The sequence below is a fragment of the Dendrobates tinctorius genome, unplaced genomic scaffold (assembly GCF_039654945.1).
Source record: "Dendrobates tinctorius isolate UK_male_01 unplaced genomic scaffold, ASM3965494v1 ptg000213l, whole genome shotgun sequence".
Taxonomy (NCBI): domain Eukaryota; kingdom Metazoa; phylum Chordata; class Amphibia; order Anura; family Dendrobatidae; genus Dendrobates; species Dendrobates tinctorius.
In genome coordinates this window covers 3353826-3376871 of record NW_027361880.1, presented here as the reverse complement: position 1 = coordinate 3376871, position 23046 = coordinate 3353826, and the positions used below count along the sequence as shown (strand labels likewise).

The following is a 23046-nucleotide window of genomic DNA, read 5'->3' as shown; positions in this document are numbered from 1 at the left end:
CAAACACGGGGAGAACATACAAACTCCATGCAGATGTTGTCCTTGGTGGGATTTCAACCCATAGAAAGGGTCTACGGTATATGAGAGGAAGCCTCATTCTACACCTCTATAATGTAGTTTAACCCCTTCATGACCTTTGATGTACCTATACATCATAGTCGAGAAAGGGTTCCCAACCCTTGACATATAGGAATTTTATGGTGATCGTGCGCGACACGGGAGCTGTTCCCGCGCAACTGCTGCCAGGAACTCGGCTTATGTGGTAGCTAAGACCCTACTGTCACAGCCAGCAGTGGTGCTTATGCAACAAGGTGGCAAGGGGTGGTAGTTGTGGGCGAGTTCACTAAGGCACAGTCAGTGAGCACCCCAGCCCCTTGCACATAAAACAGACAGGAAAGATGTGATCCCAGGCAATTTACCTTTTTTTCCCACAGTCACTGCAGCACAGGCAATAAGGGTCTAGGAACACAACCCAGGCACAGCTGTAATCCAACAGGGAAAAATGATTTATTGTAGAAAAAGAAGATGCAATTAACTGGATAAGACTTTCCCTAGCAACATTCACCGCAGTATAAGCGGCAACATCAGCGGCAGCAGCAGTAGTAACACAACCCAGGCACAGTTGTAATCCAACAGGGAAAACGATTTATTGAAGAAAAGGAAGATGCACTAAACTGGATAAGACTTCCCGCACTTTCCCTAGCAACGTTCACCACAGTTTCTGCGGCAACAACAGCAGCAGTAGTAGTGGTAGCTCACAATCTGGTATCTGGATGTTTATAGTCCTCTGCGGGGCACTTACACCATCTTGGTGCCCACTACATTGCCCGGGGGTCCGGGGCAGCCCTCTCTCCTCTCCAGGGGAGTTTATGGCTCCAGACGCTGCTGAGCACCTGCCCTGGGCAAGCCTGAGGAGCAGGAACTTCCCAACCTCCTTCCCTTAACCTCTTCTGCCCCTACCTAAAACATGGGCACAGACATCATATTACAATACACAGAATTAAATGGAACCTTACATAGTAAACCATAGTACACAGCAGACGTAAAAACATTACTCATGAGACATGACATATTCAACATACAAAAAGGGTCGCATGGGCTCCGTGTGTAGGAGAGGGGAGGCAAACGAGGGTCTCCGCCACCTCCTTACACCACTCCTTCCAAAAAACATGGTCATCCTTGACCGTAAGGGTTCTTGAAAAGGCAACGCAATGTAGCCCTTCAAAATGGACAAAGTCTCTGTTGTTACCGGTGGATCAAACGTGGCCTTGGCTAGATTAACGCATTCCAGTTAAAACAGTCCATAAAACATTTACAGTCCTTAAGTCGAGCTTAGTCTCTTAAAGGGGCCCGATGGCCATTTAACACCAGCGCACCTGATCCAGACCCGGCTCGCTCCTCAGGTCTCCTGTGCAAAGCTTTCCCCCTCCCTCCTTTTAGTGGACCACGGGACTTTAGACGGTGGTGTGGTGCATATAACAGGGGCCAGTCGAAGGTTAGAAGTAGGGCAGTGTCCAGGGACAAAACAGTCCAGTTCTCTAGTTCACAGTAATCAACCCTCATAGGGTTACAACCCCATTAGCCAGGTGGGAGGGGAAAGACAACTTTGATCCATTGTGACCACATTGGCCACCACCGGCACCCCATCCTGGGCGCTATGCAGGGCCCACTGCCCTGTCAGGGACGCGGAATAGTCCCCTTGTGTTCCTTAGGTGCAAATAGCACAACTCACATTTTTTAAAGGGGCCGCTTCAGTCTATGCATGGCCGCTAGTTGGTATAATGGGCCGCATGCGGGCCCTGCACCACGATATATGTGTGGGATGAAGATCCGCTGGAGGAGGAGTCTCCACTGTTCCTCCGACTCGGCACCCTCCCCAGCGGTGGTCCCACTGCAGCCAGAGCTACTTGCTCCGGCAACTCACTTGCGGCTGCCACATTCTGTCCAGGCGCCACTTCCTCCTGCACAGCTGCAGGAACCGTGGCCGTGGCAACCGGCCGTTCATCGCATTGAGCCTCCTGCGGTGGGCTTGGCTCCCAATCGGAGGCCATCCGCACGGTCACCGCATATGGCCCTCTGAGCCCTTGTTCTTTAACAAAGGCAACACAGTTCTCCACCTGAAGAGAGCCGTGGAAAGTAAGGGACCCAGCGTTTACATATACTTTGGCCCCAGTATCAGTCTCCTGAATGAAGCCGTATCCTCGGGCTATGTCCAGATGTCGGACCACGCCACTGGTCATTCATCTGGTCATAGATTCTCCGCCAGGGCGCTGCAACTCTTGGACAATACGGCGCTCCCGCTGCTTCTTCTTCTTGATGACACTCCGGATCCACCGAGCCTCCCTCGCCGTGGGTACCTGTGGTTCCTCCACATACTTGCAGCAGGCGTCGGACAGGACAGGGACGGACCAGGAGGAGAGATGGTGGAGTCGGGAGACGTGGTGCAGCTGGAGATGACGGCGGGGCCACAGGAGGTGCAGGGGCAGCAGTCAGGGTGGCAGGTCATTCAGATGGAAACTTCCTACTCACCGCCGCTGCGTCCATTGACAGTCCTCCTGTGCGGTCGCGTGGACCGTTGATAGTAGCCGTAAAGATCCCCCTCAATGCAGCTTCTAATATCCTCTGGGCTCTTTCTGGTTCCGGCTCCTACAGTTCCACAGGTTCCTCGCTCTCCACCGGCCGCTTGTTCAGATGCCGGAAAGGATGCCATTCCTCAAGCTCCTCCGACCACCAGGCCTCGAAGCGCAGGCCTGTCTCCGCCCGGGCCACGGATCACCTCCAGTCCTGGCGACCGATGCTGCCGCGAAACGACATGCTTCTCCTTTCCATCACAGCGTCTCCCCTCGACGCGTCATCTTGCTCTGCTGGATTCCACCCATTCGTGGGCAGGGTCACACTTGGCTGTTCCACCGTTACCTTGGATTCTGCTGCACGGGTGGGAACTTCTTCGCCCGCACCATTTAGGGCAGGCCTTTTCCACAGAGAGGCGTAACCTCCTGCCTTTTGGTGCCAAATCTTCTCCATGAAGCCTACGAAAGGTGGCAACATCTCTCATTTTCGCGCCAACGGCCATCATCTTCTCAGCAGCGGTCTTCGCCATCTTTGTCTCTTTCACATCAATCACTGATTCATAAGTCCCAAGAGTATTCTCTTGCAGTCTTGCAGTTGCGAGGTTGTGGAGGTCCATCCTGCCGTCGACACCAAATGTAACAAGATGGCATGGGGGGGTAGTCGTGGGCGAGTCCACTAAGGCACAGTCAGTGAGCACCCCGTCCCCTTTCACATAAAACAGACAGGACAGATGTGATCCCAGGCAATTTACTTTTTTTTTTTTCCACAGTCAATGCAGCACAGGCAATAAGGGTCCAGGAACACAACCCAGGCACAGCTTTAATCCAACAGGGAAAAACAATACAGTATATTGTAGAAAAAGAAGATGCAATAAACTGGATAAGACTTTCCCTAGCAACGTTCACCGCAGTATAAGCGGCAACAGCAGCGGAAGCAGCAGTAGAAGTGGTAGCTCATAAGCCGGTATCTGAACGCTTATAGTCCTCGGCAGGGCACTACAGTAGTGGTGCCCACTTCACTGCCTGGGGGTCCGGGGCGGTTCCCTGAAAAATGCCAACAGGAAAATTGCCCACACGGAAAATTGCCCACATCGAAAATTGCCCACACAGAAAATTGCCAATTGCAGCATCACAAAGTTTAATATCTATGATTTTTGAGGTGCAAGGTGAGAATGTTCACATGATATGTGATAACTTGTGATTTACAGTTGATCTAGTGCAAAACTGCAAAAATGAAGATCTGTGTTTGTAGCAGTCTGTCATTATCAGCAATAGATAGATATAGTCTGCTCTCTTCTCTCACTGAGTCTGCCTTACTCCTCCCACCAACCCCAAACAGCAGCACATGCAGAACCAGCAGCAATGTGATCCAGAGGAGCTATCACTGCTATCAGTACTCACAAAAGTATCACTCTATTATCTGTGGAGTTACATGGGACTGCAGGTCACATCTAATACATTATCATCTCAGTGGGAGCCCACCACAAGCAGGGAGCTGCTGGCAGAGATAGTTGTTCCTGGAAGCCCAGAAGGCACAGCAGAAAGGTGAAATTCTGCCACTTGTACCACCTTGTGTACTTGCTGAGAATGTATGTTTTTGCAATGGTGTAACTGGAGTCCGATGGGCCCCAGTGCCAAATTTGGACCTGCCCCCCACACACACACACACACACACACACACGTTGGTGAGATGTATGGGCCCCTGTAGCTTTCTAAATTCTATAAAGGCATATGAATTGCCCCTTTCATTATGTAGTGAAATGTCCCCCATCCTGGTATATATGCCCATCATTCTGGTGAATATGTCCGCTTCCTGGTATACAGTATATGTCCCAATGCTGGTATATATGGTCCCCATCCTGGTATGTATGGTCCAAATGGTCTCCATCCTGGTATATATGCCCACTTCCTGGTATATATTATTATTATTAATATTTTTTTATGTAGAGCCATTGATTCCATGGTGCTCTACATGAAAGGGGTTACATGCAAATTGCAGATATCAATTACAGTAAACAAACTAGCAATCAGACTGATATAGAGGGGAGAGCGGACCCTGCCCTTTCGGGCTTACATTCTACAGGATGGTGGGGAAGGAGACAGTAGGTTGGGGGGTTGCAGCAGCTCCAGTGATGGTGAGGCGGTAGCTCCAGTAGTGGTGAGGGGGAGCGGGGATCATTGCATGCTGTAGGCTTTCCTGAAGAGATAAGTTTTCAGGTTCCGTCTGAATGATCCGAGTGTGGTTGATAGCCGGATGTGTTGGGGCAAAGAATTCCAGAGGATGGGGGCTATTCGGGAGAAGTCTTGGAGGCGGTTGAGTGAGGAGCGAATAAGTGTGGAGGAGAGAAGGAGGTCTTGGGAGGATCGGAGATTACGTGAGGGAAGATATCGGGAGATTAATTCAAAGATATATGGAGGAGACAGGTTATAGATGGCTTTGTAGGTCAATATTAGTAATTTGAATTGGGTACGCTGAGGGATTGGAAGCCAGTGAAGAGATTTGCAGAGGGGCGAAGCGGAGGAGTAGCGAGGAGAGAGATGAATTAGTCGGGCAACAAAGTTAAGGATGGACTGCAGAGGTGCGAGGGTGTTAGCAGGGAGGCCACAGAAAAGGATGTTGCAGTAGTCGAGATGGGAGATGAGGAGGGCATGCACAAGCATTTTAGTAGATTGAGGGTTGAGGAAGGGACGGATTCTGGAAATATTTTTCAGCTGGAGGGGGCAGGAGGTGGATAGAGCTTGGATGTGCGGTTTGATGGACAGGGCAGAGTCAAGGGTTACTCCGAGGCAGCGGACCTCCGGTATGGGGGAAAGCGTGATGTTGTCAATTGTTATAGATAGGTCAGGTTAGGAGGATCTGTGAAATGGGGGAAAGATGATCAGTTCAGATTTGTCCACATTCAGTTTGAGGAAGCGGGAGGAGAAGAAGGAGGATATGGTTGATAGACACTCCGGGATTCTGGACAGCAGAGACGTGACGTCTGGGCCAGAGAGGTAGATCTGAGTGTCATCGGCATAAAGATGGTACTGAAATCCGTGGGACTTTGAGTTGCGCCAGGCCAAGTGTATAGATTGAGAAGGGTAGGGGTCCTAGAACAGAGCCTTGGGGGACTCCAACAGAGAGAGGGTGGGATGAGGAGGTAGTATGGAAGTGGGAGATGTTGAATGTTCGGTTGGAGAGGTATGAGTTGATCCAGGATAGGGCAAGGTCTTTGATGCCAAAGGAAGAGAGGATCTGTAGTAGGAGGCAGAGGTCAACTGTGTCGAAGGCAGAGGACAGGTCTAGAAGGAGGAGTATAGAGTATTGTCCGTTTGCTTTGGCTGTAAGTAGGTCGTTAGTAATTTTGGTAAGGGCTGTCTCAGTGGAGTGATGGGGGCGGAAACCAGATTGTAGATTGTCAAAGAGCAGGTTAGATGAGAGATGAGAGGAGAGTTCAGCGTGGACGTGCTGCTCCAGGAGTTTGGAAGCGAATGGGAGCAGCGATATTGGGCTGGATATAGCGGTTGGGTCGAGGGTTGGCTTTTTGAGGATAGGTGTGATTGTAGCATGTTTGAAAGCAGAAGGGAAGGTACCGGAAGTTAGTGATAGGTTGAAGAGGTGGGTTAGAGATGGGATAAGAGTGGTGGCGAGGTTGGGGAGGAGGTGGGATGGGATGGGGTCAAGTGCACAAGTGGTGAGGTGTGATTTGGAGAGAAGATGAGCAAGCTCCCCTTCAGTGATGTTGGATAAGGAGGTTATAGGGTTTGGGCATTGGTCTGGTATACAAAGGGGTTGTGGTAGTTGAATAATAAAGACTTGCCGTGTTTGGTCTATCTTGTTTTTGAAGTGCATGGCGAAGTCCTCAGCAGATATTAGGGAAGTTGGAGGGGGCAGTGGTGGGCGGAGGAGGGAGTTAAAAGTATTGAACAACTGTTTGGGGTTGTGGGATAAGGAAGATACAAGGGATGTAAAGTAGGCCTGTTTAGCACAGGTGAGAGCTGATTTGAATGCGAGTGTTGCTTGTTTGAGTGCAGTGAATTCGTCTTGGTGAATGCATTCTCTTCCAGCGCCGTTCAGCAATTCTGGATGCTTGCCGAAGCTTTTTATTCGTGTTATTGTGCCAGGGTTGTCTATTGATTTGTCGCACTCTGTTATGCATGACAGGGGCGACCGAGTTGATGGCTGATGCAAGAGTGGCATTGTAGAAACTAGTGGCAGTGTCTGTGTCGTGGAGTGAAGATATAGAGGACAGTGGTAGGATAGTCAGTGAGCGTGCGAGTGTCTAGATGTGTGGGGGTGCGCGTGTTGCTGGACATGGGTGACAGGTGAGGAGGACAGGGATGAGAAAGTGAGTAGATGGTGGTCAGATAGAGGGAGAGGGGAGGTTGTGAGGTTACAGAGACGGGTGAAGACCAGGTCTAATGTGTGTACGTCTGTGTGGGTGGCTGAGGAGGACCACTAAGTAAGTCCAAAGGAACAAGTGAGCGACAGAAGTTTTGCGGCTGCTGACTGGTGGGTGTCATTGGGGATGTTGAAGTCACCCATGATGATGGTGGGAATGTCAGCAGAGAGAAAGTGGAGGAGCCAGGTGGAGAATTGGTCAATAAAGGCAGTGGTGCGGCCTGGAGGTCGGTATATGACAGCCACTTGGAGGTTAGAGGGAAAATAGATGCGGATAGAGTGGACTTCAAAAGAGGGGAGGATAAGAGAGGGTAGAGGTGGGATTGGGTTGAAGGTGCAGTTGGAAGAAAGGAGAAGGCCCACTCCTCCACCATATCTGTTGCCAGGGCGAGGAGTGTGGGTGAAGTGGAGGCCGCCATAGCATAGCGCAGCAGGGGAGGTGGTGTCGGAGGGTGTCAGCCATGTTTTGAGGCCAAGGAAGGAAAAATTGTGAGAGGTAAAGAGGTCGTGAATCACATGGAGTTTATTGCAGACGGAGCGGGCATTTCAGAGTGATACAGAGAGAGGGAGCAGGGTGGTGAAAGATCTTGGGTGTTTATTTTGGATTGGGAGTGATAGAAGGGGGTAATAATGGGAGGTGTGAGCTGTAGGGGTCCAGGATTGGGAGATATGTCGCCAGCAGTGAGGAGAAGCAGAGAGAGGCAGAGCAGGTGAGAGGAGGAGAGTGGGAGACGTGTTTTGTGTGTTATTAGGAGCGATCTGAAGTTGAGGAGCAGGTCAGTGGAGGTGGTCAGATGGGGGGGCAAGAGGGAAGGAGAGATCATTACCTGGTTAGATGGTGCTGGGTTCTGTGGATAGCGAAGGAGAGTCAGGAGTAATGGAGGCAAAACCATTAGAGCATATTTCAGCATGGTAAGAGTAAGTGTGGAGCTGACAGAAAGAAATGTGGTATTTTAAGCAGAGTTTTGGCATACCTTCTGGTCACTTCTGGCTCATTTCTGGCATATTTCAATACATGGTCCCCAATCCTAGTGTATGTGTCCCCGTTCTGCCCCTAATGCATAATTAAAAACAAAAACATTCTACTCACCTTTCCTCTGCTCCGACCTCACCCTGTGCCTTTTGTATCCACCGCACGGCCCGGCAGCTGACATCGGAGTGTGCGCCATTGTCATGCGCCTCTCCCTGTGGCTGCACCTCTGATGTCAGCTCAGCTCACAGCCACTGCATGTGTCGCAGTGCAGCATGTATCGCAGTGCAGGGACCCGATGGGCCTCTGCAACACCATGCATGTCATCTGGATCTGTGTCTTCAGTGAGGATGGAGATCCAGCAGAAGCAGGCATCTGCACCCCCGTGCCTGTTCGTGGCCTTCATCGCTGCGACCACTGTCGTTGCGCCTCTGTGTTTTTTTCTATTGGTGAACCAATAGTCTTACCAATGTGTGTTCCCCTCACCCTGTGTTGTCTGAGTGGTGTTCTACCCATGGGGATCGAGTGCGGGCGTTCAGTGGGATGAGCCCTGGTTTTTGCGGGCTCTCGAAAGACAGCCAGGTCAGCATACAAGAGCACCCACTGACCCATGTGTCTCCATAGTGATGTCACTGACCAACACAGGAGCCGGAAGTGCCAGAGCAGCGCCGCTCTCCTATTGATTTCAGTGGCAGTGAATCGGGTGCCTGCACTTCCTTCCCTGTCCACTTATGACTACCAAGAGTAAGGGTGAACAGATCCTACGTAGTTATGTATCATACACATATACTCCGGTTGTAGGCAGGCATAGGATGAAAGAAAATACAGAATGGATTTGCTTAAGGGTCTCTAGGCCCATACACACCACACTGAGAGTGGAATTATTTTTAGCACAGTGGACTGACAGCTCGTAAGAACAGAATCTGTACTCTGGGACTAGGTATGAGTGAACCGAACCTGTAGAACCCGGAGAAGTAAACTGGGCCCAGAGACCCGTGGTGAAATCCATTCTGCATTTTCTTTGCTGCCTGTGTTGTGCTGTATTGTATTTCAATGGGGCCCATGGAAGTCACCGGGCTTTCCTTGTTGACATTTCACATGTTCCTTCCAGCGTTTCCCCTCCCCCATTGTTTCCAATTGGCAATCGTGTCATTCCTTTTGGTACAACCCCAGTGTGCCAGCCAATTGTGTTTTGGTTGGTTAAAACATGTACTTTAATAGCTCTATCCCCATATTTTTTAATTTCTTTTCAATAAAAGTGTATTTTGAGTTCATCTAAAGTATTCTAGCCAGAGGTACAACAAAGTTATGATTTACTTGGGGTTTGAATATCTTGCATTTCATACTATCAACGCAGTGGTGACTTGGAGATGCCGACTGCATCGCTCTTCAGAGTGCCATTCAGTTCTCAAAACAAAAGATGACAACGTAGTTCAAGAACCAATAGAACATTATCATGACTCCTGCCCTCAAAAAGCAGAAGCAAATGTGCTTCTGTGCTGCAGAGCATCTCACCTAGAATTGTATATTATTCTCCTGTCCTGCAGAGCAACTCACCTATACCTGTATGCTATCCCCCTGTCCTGCAGAGCATTTAACCTATAATTTTGAATCACAAAACTCAAGCTAAAAAGCGGACGGCACCGCTGTTACCGTGTGACTTCAAATGATGTGCGGCATACAGAAGCCCAGCAGCTGGGAATCTCGGGTGCCAGACCTGGAAACAGTCAATCCTGGGAATCCATGCAAAGAGAAAAGGTCGCACTCATCGAGATGGAAGTTTCACTGATTTATTGACATATCATAAACATGTCAAGTCGGGGGAGTGACATAAGGAGTGCAAGAAAGGCTGACAACGGCCGTTTCGCGCTGCTCGAGCGCTTCAACGGGTCAAACAGTGGGGGGAAGTGCCGGGTTCATATGCAAATCACATCACTCCGTACCTCCTCCCTCCACAGCTGCTGTCTAAATGACATTGGTGAATTAAAAACATGCTGAGATGCATTATAACATACAAAAGCATAAATACAACTTACTGCACAAGCAGAAAAAATGGTTACATCGAGCGATAAATTACAATGCATATTCATATATCGAAGACTACTGTTATTTTCATATGTCGAAAACTACTATTTTTTTCTTTTCTTCCTTCTTATGGAAAACATCTACAATCATATGTAATCAGAGACCAAACTGTCTCACTATTATTATAATAATAATAATAATGAACTATTAATATACTCACAGAAAAAAAAAAAAAAAAAATTTCAAAAAAATTCTCCCCAAAAAATTTTTTTCAAAAAATTTTTCCTTCCTGAAATAAAAAAATACAAATTGTGTGCAACTTAATATCTGTTTTTTCATAAACAACTATGTACATGCATAGCTGTGTCTTATTATGGATAAACACACAAATGGACTATCAATGACAAATCTCAATCCTAGCGGACAGAAACCGCTGCACTGAAAACGCACAATGTATATGTGCACGTATACTAAACGAACAAAAAACAAGTCACTAAACGATTCAAATGTTACGGGAAAGAAAACCCACCAAATTCAAAAAGATGTCTTTGCCTCAAATATGTGAAAGTTCATCAAACTGCGATAAGAGACTCCAGAAGAAAGGTACCAACCAGAAAAGCCACATGTATACATATGTGACCTAGTTCTCCTATCAACATCAAAGGAAATGAGGGAAAATATAAACTCCTTCATAAAAAAACAGCCATGTCTATTCTATCATTAAAACCCAGCGGACCTGTCGCCTGTGTATTCATAATCCACCTGGATTCTCGTTTTAATAAGATTTTATTTAAATGCCCTCCCTGCGGCGGTAAAACCACCTTCTCGATTCCTGCAAAGGAGAGAACATTAGGGTCATTTCCATGTGCATCTCTTACATGGTTAATTAAACGTGGGACTCCTTTTCCCGTTCTAATGGACTTAAAATGCTCACGAAAACGAATGTATAGCGGACGTATGGTTTTACCTATGTAGAAAAACCGACATGTGCAAAAAATCACATAAACTACATGGTCTGTCTTGCATGTGATCAAATCTGTTACTGTATGCGTGACCGCGCCCATGTGTAGTGTACGATCAGTACGATGAAATTTACAATAAGGACAATGGCCACACTTATAATTCCCTTGTGGTGTTCCTTTACTCAGCCAAGTGTCACGCTTAGTGACGATCCGATTCTTAACCAGAATATCTCTAATTCTTGTACTCCGCTTACATGAGATAAGGGGCCCTCTAGATACTATGTCGCTTAAATCCCTATCTTGTGCCAAAATATGCCAATTTTTTCTGATTGCTGCTCGTATCTGACGATCCATGGGACTATATCGAAAACAAAAGGTAAATCTCTTATCATTTTCGACTATTTTTTATTTTTTAGAGGCACACCTCCTCTAACTTTATTACTGTACTGAGATTTTACTTTTTCAAGTGTGGTATCTAATAGAACCTTAGGATATCCCCGTTGTCTGAACCTATTATATAACTCTCTAGATTGTGTTTCAAAGCCCTCCAAGGTATTATTTAAACGGTGGACTCTCAAAAATTGGTCATATGGCAATGAATTGATGGTATGTGATGGATGGAAACTATCATAACGCAATATGGAATTGGTAGCCAAAGGTTTCCTGTAAACTGACGTGCAGATTTCATTATCCTTTACTTCCAGCAAGACATCAAGAAATTCCAGCCGTGTCCCTCCAAAATTGTGTGTGAACAGCATGTTCATCTGGTTCACCTCATTTAGGTGACTGACAAACTTGTCAAAAGAATCTCTGGTGCCATCCCAGACAATGAACACGTTGTCCACATACCTAAGATACAGTCTGATATGTTGAAAAAATAGTTTGGCATTGTAGACATATTTTTCTTCCAGGGCACCCAAAAAGAGATTGGCGAATGTACATGCTGCCGTGGTACCCATCGCGGTACCCACATTTTGGCGGTACCACGTACAATCAAAAGTGAATGCATTGTGAGTAAGTATGAAATTCAAAGCTTCACAAACAAAATCCACAAAGCCCTGTTCTTTGCCTGTGGAGTTCAATATTTCTCTAATAGTATCCACACCCAACTTCTGGGGAATTCGTGTATATAAACTCTCCACATCTATGGATGCCAGCATGAAGCCGGGTTGCCAAGCAAAGTCCCGTATCACATGCAGAAAAGCATTGGTGTCCTTTATATATGACGGGATCTCTCCTAACAAAGGGCGCAGCAACCAATCAATATACTGGGACAGGGATTCCGTGACGGATCCTATTCCAGATACGATTGGGCGTCCTGGGGGACAAGAAGCAGACTTGTGGATTTTGGGTACGTGGTACCAGTGGGGGCGCGTGGCAAACTCCGGCAGCAATTTCTCTGCCTTTTTCTCAGAAATAACATCCATCATGACATATTTCCTGAGTAACGACCTTAATTCCCTGATGTACCTGGGAGTGGGATCAGTCTTCAATCTGGTATATGTTACTGTATCAGATAGCTGCCGGTGTGCCTCAGAAAAATACATATCCCTGGGCAATAAAACCGTGTTGCCGCCTTTGTCTGAAGGTCTCACTATGGTATCAGACCATTCTCTGATCTCCACCATGGCCTTCCTTTCTGAGTCTGTCAGATTAGAAGGCACTACAGGATATACCAATGATTCAATGTCCTTTATAACTTGCATTTCAAACACATCAATAAGGTTACCCGGGGATATGGGAGGCTAAGAAGGAAGAAAAGAAAAAAATAGTAGTTTTCGACATATGAAAATAACAGTAGTCTTCGATATATGAATATGCATTGTAATTTATCTCTCGATGTAACCATTTTTTCTGCTTGTGCAGTAAGTTGTATTTATGCTTTTGTATGTTATAATGCATCACAGCATGTTTTTAATTCACCAATGTCATTTAGACAGCAGCTGTGGAGGGAGGATGTACGGAGTGATGTGATTTGCATATGAACCCGGCACTTCCCCCCACTGTTTGACCCGTTGAAGCGCTCGAGCAGCGCGAAACGGCCGTTGTCAGCCTTTCTTGCACTCCTTATGTCACTCCCCCGACTTGACATGTTTATGATATGTCAATAAATCAGTGAAACTTCCATCTCGATGAGTGTGACCTTTTCTCTTTGCATGGATTCCCAGGATTGACTGTTTCCAGGTCTGGCACCCGAGATTCCCAGCTGCTGGGCTTGTGTATGCCGCACATCACTTGAAGTCACACGGTAACAGCGGTGCCGTCCGCTTTTTAGCTTGAGTTTTGTGATTCAATATTGGACTAGTTCCAGGACTGTGCACGCTTGTTTTGCCTTTCACAGTGATGTTTTAACGGCTTGAACATTATATATAACCATGTCAGTTAACATGGAGTCAGAAGTAACCACACTGGGCAGTAACCTGCAAGCAGGTCGGGAGGATGTGGACAATTATTTTAAGGAGTGCGAAACTTGTGATGAGGTGCAAACTTTAAGCACAAAATCAATAGAATTTAAACTCATGAATTTGGCTGAGAGAGAGATAAAATTGTTTTGGACTAATAATTCATTAAAGTCATACAGCGATTGTGGACGAGTACCACGAGGACTACGAGTATGGAAAGATATTTCTAATTTTAGTGATAACACTTCGTTCCGTACAGAATGGGAGAAGATTCTATTGAAATGCTCACAGGATTTGTTGCAACTAGTTTTGGCCACGAATTTACATAATTATGAGACAGTAAAACATGATCTTGTTAAAGCACAAGAGGAATTAAAATCCAGACTGACAGACAATCAGTGGACATTGTTTAATAAAAAGATGGACAGTAAACTTCTACCGATACAGGCGGAAATTAAATCAAGAAAACGTGATAAAATTCTACGGGACAAAAATGATTTCGCCAGTGGTCAGATTTTTAATTGGAATAAACAACGATCCAATATTAATACTAACTTTGGGCATTTTGGTAAAGGGAAAAATAAACGTTTCTATCACAAACAGTAACGGGCACCAGTAAAAAAAGATTACCTCACTACAGATTCAGATTCCAGCGTGGGGGAGGGGGTCAGTTACAATACTACCTCACCCGACCAGCAATCAGCATGTGTAGTAGCCCGAGCTGGATCTAATGTCCCTTTAGGCGGAGAGTCAGAAGAGGAAGGAGGAAGAGTTTTCGGTCGGTACCGCAAGAGGAAACAGGTCTCGTGGAGACAGAAGTAATAACGGACTCTCAACCATTTTCAGTGATCAATTTGACAGGACATGTTTTGAATGATTCCCATTTTGCATTATTATCTAAAGGTCTTAATTTTTGCATACCACAGCCTTTCGATATGACTGAATTTAGAATTGATTTATTTAAGTCTATCAGGAAGATCATTTGCATAAACACTTTACAGCAAAACCCCCCATTGATAGTAAATTATCTGGGGAAGCACAATGTAGGGTGGGCCCTTTAGGTTTCATGGCTGGCACAGGAGCATTAGCTGATTTACATGAAGATGTCAATTTACTACTCAGTATCACAGGCTCAGATAGGGTAATTATGAATGAATCACAGTTGATCAATAGACCGCTTACAGGGGGTGTTGCTTCACAATACATGCCTCCCATATCCCCGGGTAACCTTATTGATGTGTTTGAAATGCAAGTTATAAAGGACATTGAATCATTGGTATATCCTGTAGTGCCTTCTAATCTGACAGACTCAGAAAGGAAGGCCATGGTGGAGATCAGAGAATGGTCTGATACCATAGTGAGACCCTCAGATAAAGGCGGCAACACGGTTTTGTTGCCCAGGGATATGTATTTTTCTGAGGCACACCGACAGCTATCTGATATAGTAACATATACCAGATTGAAGACTGATCCCACTCCCAGGTACATCAGGGAATTAAGGTCGTTACTCAGGAAATATGTCATGATGGATGTTATTTCTGAGAAAAAGGCAGAGAAATTGCTGCCGGAGTTTCCCACGCGCCCCCACTGGTACCACGTACCCAAAATCCACAAGTCTGGTTCTTGTCCCCCAGGACGCCCAATCGTATCTGGAATAGGATCCGTCACGGAATCCCTGTCCCAGTATATTGATTGGTTGCTGTGCCCTTTATTGGGAGAGATCCCGTCGTACATAAAGGACACCAATGCTTTTCTGCATGTGATACGGGACTTTGCTTGGCAACCCGGCTTCATGCTGGCATCCATAGATGTGGAGAGTTTATATACACGAATTCCCCAGAAGTTGGGTGTGGATACTATTAGAGAAATATTGAACTCCACAGGCAAAGAACAGGACTTTGTGGATTTTGTTTGTGAAGCTTTGAATTTCATACTTACTCACAATGCATTCACTTTTGATTGTACGTGGTACCGCCAAAATGTGGGTACCGCGATGGGTACCACGGCAGCATGTACATTCGCCAATCTCTTTTTGGGTGCCCTGGAAGAAAAATATGTCTACAATGTCAAACAATTTTTTCAACATATCAGACTGGATCTTAGGTATGTGGACGACGTGTTCATTGTCTGGGATGGCACCAGAGATTCTTTTGACAAGATTGTCAGTCACCTAAATGAGGTGAACCAGATGAACATGCTGTTCACACACAATTTTGGAGGGACACGGCTGGAATTTCTTGATGTCTTGCTGGAAGTAAAGGATAATTAAATCTGCACGTCAGTTTACAGGAAACCTTTGGCTACCAATTCCATATTGCGTTATGATAGTTTCCATCCATCACATACCATCAATTCATTGCCATATGGCCAATTTTTGAGAGTCCACCGTTTAAATAATACCTTGGAGGGCTTTGAAACACAATCTAGAGAGTTATATAATAGGTTCAGACAACGGGGATATCCTAAGGTTCTATTAGATACCACACTTGAAAAAGTAAAATCTCAGCACAGTAATAATGTTAGAGGAGGTGTGCCTCTAAAAAATAAGAGTCGAAAATGATAAGAGATTTACCTTTTGTTTTCGATATAGTCCCATGGATCGTCAGATGCGAGCAGCAATCAGAAAAAATTGGCATATTTTGGCACAAGATAGGGATTTAAGCGACATAGTATCTAGAGGGCCCCTTATCTCATGTAAGCGGAGTACAAGAATTAGAGATATTTTGGTTAAGAATCGGATCGTCACTAAGTGTGACACTTGGCTGAGTCAAGGAACACCACAAGGGAATTATAGGTGTGGCCATTGTCCTTATTGTAAATTTCATCGTACTGATCGTACACTACACATGGGCGCGGTCACGCATACAGTAACAGATTTGATCACATGCAAGACAGACCATGTAGTTTATGTGATTTTTTGCACATGTCGGTTTTTCTACATAGGTAAAACCATACGTCCGCTATACATTCGTTTTCGTGAGCATTTTAAGTCCATTAGAACGGGAAAAGGAGTCCCACGTTTAATTAACCATGTAAGAGATGCACATGGAAATGACCCTAATGTTCTCTCCTTTGCAGGAATCGAGAAGGTGGTTTTACCGCCGCAGGGAGGGCATTTAAATAAAATCTTATTAAAACGAGAATCCAGGTGGATTATGAATACACAGGCGACAGGTCCGCTGGGTTTTAATGATAGAATAGACATGGCTGTTTTTTTATGAAGGAGTTTATATTTTCCCTCATTTCCTTTGATGTTGATAGGAGAACTAGGTCACATATGTATACATGTGGCTTTTCTGGTTGGTACCTTTCTTCTGGAGTCTCTTATCGCAGTTTGATGAACTTTCACATATTTGAGGCAAAGACATCTTTTTGAATTTGGTGGGTTTTCTTTCCCGTAACATTTGAATCGTTTAGTGACTTGTTTTTTGTTCGTTTAGTATACGTGCACATATACATTGTGCGTTTTCAGTGCAGCGGTTTCTGTCCGCTAGGATTGAGATTTGTCATTGATAGTCCATTTGTGTGTTTATCCATAATAAGACACAGCTATGCATGTACATAGTCGTTTATGAAAAAACAGATATTAAGTTGCACACAATTTGTATTTTTTATTTCAGGAAGGAAAAAATTTTTCAAAAAAATTTTTTGGGGAGAATTTTTTTGAAATTATTATTTTTTTTTTTTTTTCTGTGAGTATATTAATAGTTCATTATTATAATAATAGTGAGACAGTTTGGTCTCTGAATACATATGATTGTAGATGTTTTCCATAAGAAGGAAGAAAAGAAAAAAATAGTAGTTTTCGACATATGAAAATAACAGTAGTCTTCGATATATGAATATGCATTGTAATTTATCTCTCGATGTAACCATTTTTTCTGCTTGTGCAGTAAGTTGTATTTATGCTTTTGTATGTTATAATGCATCTCAGCATGTTTTTAATTCACCAATGTCATTTAGACAGCAGCTGTGGAGGGAGGAGGTACGGAGTGATGTGATTTGCATATGAACCCGGCACTTCCCCCCACTGTTTGACCCGTTGAAGCGCTCGAGCAGCGCGAAACGGCCGTTGTCAGCCTTTCTTGCACTCCTTATGTCACTCCCCCGACTTGACATGTTTATGATATGTCAATAAATCAGTGAAACTTGCATCTCGATGAGTGCGACCTTTTCTCTTTGCATGGATAACCTATAATTTTATACTATTCTATGTCCTGCAGAGCATCTCACCAATAATTCTATATTATTCTCCTGACCTGCAGACCATCTCACCTATACCTGTATACTATTCTCCTGTCCTGCAGAGCATCTTACCTATAATTGTATATTATTTTCCTGCCCTGCAGAGCATCTCACCTATAATTGTATATTATTTTCCTGCCCTGCAGAGCATCTCACCTATAATTGTATATTATTTTCCTGCCCTGCAGAGCATCTCACCTATACAGTCATATGTTAAAGTTTGGGCACCCCTATTAATGCTAACCTTTTTTCTTTATAACAATTTTGGTTAACAGCTATTTCAGTTTCATATGTCTGGACTCAGTTATATTTCTGGATTCAAATGAGGTTTATTGAGGTTTAACCTATAGATCTATGCTACTCTCTGCCTTGCAGAGCATCTCACCTATAACTCGCTACTGTTTTCCTGTGGGTATTCATGTCTGTGGGCAATTTTCTGTGGGCATTTTTCACATATCATGTGAACATCCTCACCTTGCACCTCAAATATCATAGATCTGAAACTTTGTGATGATGCAATTGGCAATTCTGTGTGGGCAGTTTTCCGTGTGGGCAATTTTCCATGTGGGCAGTTTTCCGTGTGGGCAATTTTCCATGTGGGCATTTTTCCTGTGGGCATTTTTCCTGTGGGCATTTTTCCTGTTGGCATTTTTCTGGTCACCATTTGGTATAGCCGTATCCGGAACGACCCACACTATAAAACTGTCACACTAGTTAACCCTTTCAGTTAACACCATAGGAAAAAAAAAGAGAGAGTTCCGGGAGCTGGAGCTTAGCGATGGCCACTTTTTAGAAGCGCTCCCTGGCCGCCGGGAAACAATCTATTCCAATCACCCACGCAGGGATATCGAACGGCCAGGATAACTGCTGGACAAGGGTCCTCATTGGAGGTTACCCTGGAGTTACAGGACGCAGGCAGCACCGCATGGCAAGGGAGGCCCCAGAGCAGGAGACAGAGGAGGTGCACGCCACGAGGTTACCCGGAGCCCTGGATGGCGCATAACAGCTGTGATCCCGGACCCCAGAGCCCACGTACCTGACGGCTGCAGGAGGGAGATAAGCCGAGGCTGGAGGAGGAGATTAAAGGCCCCGTCACACATAGCGATCTCGCTAGCGAGATCGCTGCTGAGTCACAAGTTTTGTGACACAACAGCGATCTCACCAGCGAGATCGCTATGTGTGACAGCGATCAGCGACCGGCCCCCCAGCCGGTATCGCTGATCGCTCTTGGAAACCTCTGGACATTTCTTTCGTCGCTGATCTCCCGCTGGCCAGCACGCATCGCTGTGTGTGACAGGCGGGAGACCAGCGATCAGCGATAAAATAATAAAAAAAAAATATTACTATTCTCACCTTCCGACATCCCGCGCAGCATTCCCGCCTCTCTCCACGCTCCGGTCCCAGTAATCCTTTGCAAGAATGACCAGCGAGAACGGACGTCATCGCGGTAATTCTCGCAAAGGATTGCTGGGACCGGAGCGTGGAGAGAGGCGGGAATGCTGCGCGGGACGTCGGAAGGTGAGAATAACAATATTTTTTATTTTAATTCTATTTTTGACATGAATCAGTGCTGAAGACAGCGATGCCACACGCGCAGCGTCGCTCTGCTAATCGCTGGTGAAGCTGTCTGTTTGACAGCTCACCAGCGATCACATAGCGATTCACCAGCGATCCTGACATGTTGATATCGTTGTCGGGATCGCTGGTAAGTCGCTTAGTGTGACGGGGCCTTAAGCCTCGTGGCTGTCCCTGGCCGTTGGTGGTGAATGTCAGGAGGAAGACCCACGTGGGCCGGTGCCATCTTTGACTGGGGGACACAGAGCGCAGGCGGGGCACCTTTGCAGCACTCTTTAGCACTCCCTGGCTCAGGAAAACACAAGACAGTGACTGAGAGGCAGAAGGAGAAAGGGACTGAAGGCACCAGGCAGAAAAAGGTGAGGGAGATTGCAGGGGTGAAGCTGATCCTCATAAGTACCTCTTTTTTTCTTTTTCTATGAGACATTTGCTCAAGGGTAGCAGCATTACCAACATCTCACTGCAGGGGGCAGCATTTACCCTACTCTACCTATAATTTCTCAGATTTTGGACATACTTAGTACCAACTCTAATTGCCTAAGTTTATTCTGAGGTCAATCATTTTAACTCCGGTACTGATGTAGCCATTTTTTTTAAAGCGACATTGCCGACTTCTTTGCTTATTATTACTGGCACACTGAATACTATGGATAAATTTGTGGGCAAGAATGCTAGAGGCAGCAGGGTCTCCACACGCAATCAGGCTGGCACCTCTCCATTAACAACATCCGCCGACACGAACGGCGAAGACTCACAATCCATTGCAAAAGCCTTCATAGATTGTTTAATGCCTAAAGTGGATAATGGGCTTGCAGCTTTCCAGACTTCCCTGGACTTGGTTGTTTCACAAGTCATCGCTCAGGGATCACGTCTTGCAGAGGCTGAGCAAAGGATCTCGGATCTGGAGGAAGTTACCAAGGATCTCAAGGAAAAGTTAAACAACAAGGAGAAAGATATCTCTAGCTTAATGGATAAGGTGGATGACCTTTAAAATAGATCTCGGCGCAGCAATTTAAGATTGGTGAGCCTTCCAAAGTCAATTCCTCCCGATTTAATAAAAATAACTTCAAAATGGCTTTCGGAAATACTAGACATACAACCAACATCACGAGTAATAGCCATTGAAAAAGCCCACAGACTGGGACCCCCCAGAGGAGGTGAAAAGGATAGACCACGACCAGTCATCTTCAAGGTCCTAGACTTCCAAGACAAAGTATGCATACTGTCGGCATACAGAAGGAAACAATCCTTATCCTATAACAATAATGAAATTCTCCTTTTCCAGGATTACTCGGCTACCTTGGCAGCCAAGCGCAGGGCTTTTAACTCTGCTTGAAAAATATTAGTGGACAAAAAAATCCGCTTTGAGTTGCAATACCCCGCAGTTCTGCGCTTTGGCATGCCTGGAAAGAACTGGATTTTTGATGATCTGATGAAGGCCCTAAAGTTTCTCCTGGGAGAATCTCAGATGATGCAGTTCGAAAATGAAAATACCTGAACTTATGATGCCAATTCAGTTTAACCCAAATATGGTGAAGTCGCAATTTATTATCACTTTGTTTATTATCTTTTTTTTTTTTTTTGTGCTTTTTTTTTCTGGGCAAGTTTGTCCTCCAAGTTTTGCTCATTCTGCTTTTGAGCAATGTACTGTAGTTACAAATGAAAAGTTAATTTTATTGGGGGTATTGAAGGGGTGGGTCTCTGCGTGCACATACATAATGTTATTGGTTCAAGGGTTTCTACACTTACTCGCTGGGATGGGAGGGAAACTCATTCATACTTGTTGGATTTTAGACTTCTGTTTCAACTCACGGGAGTGGGTTAGATGGCTGACCAGATAAATCAGGAGGTGTCCACGATCTACTCTCTCCACTGGTGTTCGTGGAATGTCAATGGGTTAAACCCACCAATTAAGCGTAAAAAGGTATTCTTTTTTGCAGGAGACACACTGGATAATGGGCAGTCATCCCTCTTTTCTGAGCAAGAAGTATGCTTTGTGTGCTAAGGCATCATGTTCAAAGAAACAGCGAGGGGTTAGGCATACTTATCAATAAAAACTTTAACGATGATGTTGTAGATGTGTTGGAGGATCCAATGGGGAGATATCGCGTTGTCAGAGCTTCTATAGAGGGGATGATATTCAGCTTGATTAATATATATACCCCTAATACTCCAGACCCACACTTTCAGACCAAATTATTGGAGAGTATAGCGGGATGGGACACATCTCAGATAATTGTGGGCGGTGACTTTAACGAGGCTCATGATGTCTCTTTAGATAGATCTAAAGGCCCCATCACACTAAGCGATCTCGCTAGCGAGATCGCTGATTTTGTGACACCTCAGCGATCTCGCCAGCGAGATCGCTGTGTGTGACGGGGATCAGCGACTGGCCCCCCTGCCGGTTATCGCTGATCGTGCTCAAGTGGCCAGGGCTGTTTTTCGATCGCTGGTCTCCCGCTGCCCAGCGCGCATCGCTGCGTGTGGCAGCGAGAGACCAGCGAACAGCGACGCTGGACACTGGTTCCTAATGTAAACGTCGGGTATCCAGGAGCCGCGGTTTCCAAGGTAAACGTCAGATATCCGGGAGTCGTGTGGCTCCTAAATACCCAATGTTCACCTTGGAAACCGACGATTACATTAGAAATCAGCGTCCAGCGTCGCTGGTCCTGATCACTGGGGCTGTCTAACGATGTCCCAGCAATCCCATCATGTCAGATCGTTGGTGGGATCGCTGGGACATCGTTTAGTGTAACGGGGGCTTTACGCTTAGACATTGCAACAAACAACACAGGGGGGTTGTATACAATCATTGTCAGATCATTTAGGCTTAATAGACATATGGAGACTACAGCACCCGATAGAGAGGGACTTTTCTCATTACTCTCATGTACATGACTCACATGCCAGGATAGAATATTGGTTATTTCACTCGTCACTATTACCATTGGTTCTGCAGACAGATATTCTAAATATTCATATTTTAGACCATGCTCCAATAATCTTTAAATCTAGTTTAAGGAACCCGATAAATCAAGAGAGAAGGTGGCAGTTTCCCTCTTATCTCTATCATTCGGATGATTTCAAAAAGTACCTTCAGGTCTCTTGGGATGTTTATAACAGTGACAACCAAGATCATTGCGGAGAAATACATTTATTTTGGACAGCCTCTAAAGCTGTAGTGAGAGGACAGATTATCTCCTACATTAGCCATAAAAAGAAGAGGATATTAGAACATACATTGGAATCACCAAAGGAGCTAACCCAAGCATATAAAGAATTTAAATCCAAGAATACACTTCTTACAAAACAAAAAATTCTAGAGGCCAAGGAGGAAACGGACACTCTGGCACATGAAATGGCCATGTACAATCTAGATTATCAGAAACATAAATACTTTAAATGGGGTATCAAACCGGGAAAGGTACTTGCATCTCTCACTAGGCCACACAAAAACATCCACGAGAATACACAAAATCCAACAACATAATGGTCATATCTTAATAAAAAACGAGTATATAGTAAATGAGTTTAGGTCATTCTTTAGTGCGTTGTACAAAGCAGAGCCAGAGGGGGAGGGGGTGTACACACAAAGTTTCTACAAAATAATACAGCACCTACACTCAATGAAGATCACAGGAAAGCCCTTAATTTTCCCCCACAGAAATTCATGAGGTCATTAGCACCTTAAAGTTATCCAAGGATGGGTTCAGCAACAAACACTATAAAATTCTGGGAAATTCTGTAGCCCCTCACCTTTGTGAGGTATACAACAATATAGTCAAAAGTGGATGTCTTCCGGACCGGTTCAATGAAGCAGTCATCCCTGTTCTTCCCAAACCGAGCAAGGACCATATGTAGGTTGAGGGGCACAGACCAATCTCATTACTTAATTCTGGTTATAAATTATTTACAA

At 45.4% G+C, this 23046-nt stretch overlaps 1 protein-coding gene across 1 annotated transcript in view; it reads left to right on the top strand.

The window, feature by feature from the left end:
- The window catches only part of TEP1 (telomerase associated protein 1), a 95027-nt gene that overhangs the window by 51618 nt on the left and 20363 nt on the right, over window positions 1–23046 (top strand). The gene's annotated exons all lie outside the window — the stretch shown is intronic.